Raw genomic sequence first — 2,500 nt, 5'->3', positions numbered from 1 at the left:
GTCGACGGAGATGGAGACGACGTAGTTGAAGGACGACGTTGTTGACGGCCGTGGCAGAGGGTGACGACGTCGAGATGAAGGCGACAGAGATAGAGAGCGTCCTGTCTGTCGCTGGTGTAAGTTAGCGTCGTCATGGCTGGTGCAGGAGCATGGTTGGCTGGCTGGTCGTCTGTCGCTAGAACTGGAACATGGCTGAGTAGCTCTGTGGTCAGTGATTAGACCTTTGAAGGTCTAGAGACAAAGACGATGTTTCTTTATTATCCATAAAGGACTATACATAGATGGGGACGGTACAATCGGGGAACTTAAAATAACAAAAGAGGATGAATAAAGACGAAGAAATTAAAAAAAGAATGAATTATGATAAGATATTATAATGAGGCGCAATTCCCACTCGAGTGGTTACATTTCGTCAGTCTTTTCCCATAATTGGTTTTCTCAAAGATTACAACTGAATTTTACAAAATTACATATCAATTTCACAAAATTACAACTGAAGTTCACAAAATTTACAAAAAAAAATAATAAATTTCACAGAAATAAAAAAAAAAAAAAATTTCGCCAACATAGAGCTTTTCGGCACTTTTTCATAATTTCAGAGATATTCTATTTTTCTTTTCAGCTCCTCATAATCCATTACGGGAGGTGGATGATCCATCAACCGACACCTCTTATCTCCTTGTATTTTCTTTCTGGCGACCTCGATGAAATTGGCGTAACTGTCCGCAGGGACTAAAACACCAATCTCGTCTTCGTTATACTTGGTTCTCATCCTTACTCTTGTTACTCCCTTCATTCTCGATCTTTTTTTCTCTTTTTCATAGGATCTTTTGTATATTACAAATGCTCCATAAAATTTAAACGTATTATTACCTTTGTTTTCCGCTGAGTCTTCCCTCGTCTTCGATCTTTTTCTACTTTTGGGACTGGTAGCTGCTCCTTTGCTCTCTTCCTTTGGTTTTTCTATTTCTCTCTTCTTGTTGTCCTTCTTGTTTTTTTCTCTGAACTTTGTCTTGTCGCTATTGTTTCTTTTTCTCTTTTTGTTCCTTTTCTGTTGTCTCTTTACTTTGTGTAAATTCATATAATGGACCCTCAGTCCTTATATGTCCTCTTGTTCCGCACAGATAACACATTGGTCTTCTTCTTTCTTCTCGACAATAATGTTTATCTCGGCATTCATCACAATAATATTTCAATTTTCATTTTATCTGGAAAGAGGATTCTCTCTACGTCTTCTGTTGTGGCTGTAAGCCAATTTCGACTCTGAATCCCTGCAAGTTTAACGTAATTGTTTCAGTAACTGGACCTAGTTCTGGTTCGTCTTTTGTAAACCCTAGAATCGCTTCCACCAGCTCTTCTGTTTTTATTTCCGGTGGTATACTCGGAATCTTAACCTTGATACTTCTTCTTCCTCCATAAGTGGGTAACATTGTAAACCTTTCTGTTCTTAAGATAGGAGTGGATAGCGAGGCCACCTCTTCACTTGTAGCAAACCTTACCTCCACCGTACCGAACTTCTTCCCTCTGTTGACGTATGTTGCTCTTATCATTATGTCTCCGAGACACTTTTCTATTTCTTCTTCTGATATTCATACTATTTTCTTTGTGTTCATATCTTGAGTTTTATATACAGGGTGTCCATAAAGTCTCTTTACAATTTTAAAATTTTATTAAAAAGGCAGTTGACAAGATATCTTAACCAAATTTGTTTTATTGTAATAATTGTTTATTAAAGTTTTTTTTTAACTGTTATTTAATAGACCTCAATATGGGCACCATTAGTTGCATGAAGCACATCAAGATAGTACTCGATTTCTTGCCATGTTCACTGTAGGATAGCCTCATCAACAGTGGCAATGGCATTACGAATCCTTTGCTTCAAGTCAGCGATAACCCGTATCTTTGTTTGATACACGATATCTTTTACATAACCCCTTAAAAATAAGTCCAAGGAAGTGATATCTGGCGAATGCGGTGGCCATGGAATTGGCCTAGCCCTTCCAATCCATCGGTCTGGAAATGTTTGATTTAGGAACTGACGAACATGCCGTCCCCAATGTGGTGGTGCACCATCTTGCTGGAAAATGATGGTTGGTTGTAAGTGAGTCAGTTGTGGTGCCACATATTCAGTCAGAAAGTCGAGGTAAACATCTGCAGTTATTGTTGCCTCGTTGAAGAAAAGTAGACCAATTATTCGATTGCACATGATTCCACACCACACATACACAAATTGAAGGATGAAATGGTGGATCTCTTCCATACTTAGTTCTGTAGTTTCGTTGAGTCTGAACATCCGATTTTGTCTGAATAAACCAGGACACACATTGTGCCTTTTCATGAGGAGTAGCCATTTTATAGGGGTTCAGTGAATCAGTTTCCTTCCATCAACAGAGTATCTGAAACACAAAAATTTAATATCAATAAAAACTTTAATAAACAATTATTAAAATAAAACAAATCTGGTTAAAATATCTCATCAACTGCCTTTGTAATAATTTTT

Source organism: Octopus sinensis, linkage group LG16, assembly GCF_006345805.1.
Source record: "Octopus sinensis linkage group LG16, ASM634580v1, whole genome shotgun sequence".
NCBI classification, from domain to species: domain Eukaryota; kingdom Metazoa; phylum Mollusca; class Cephalopoda; order Octopoda; family Octopodidae; genus Octopus; species Octopus sinensis.
This window is presented reverse-complemented; position numbering follows the sequence as displayed.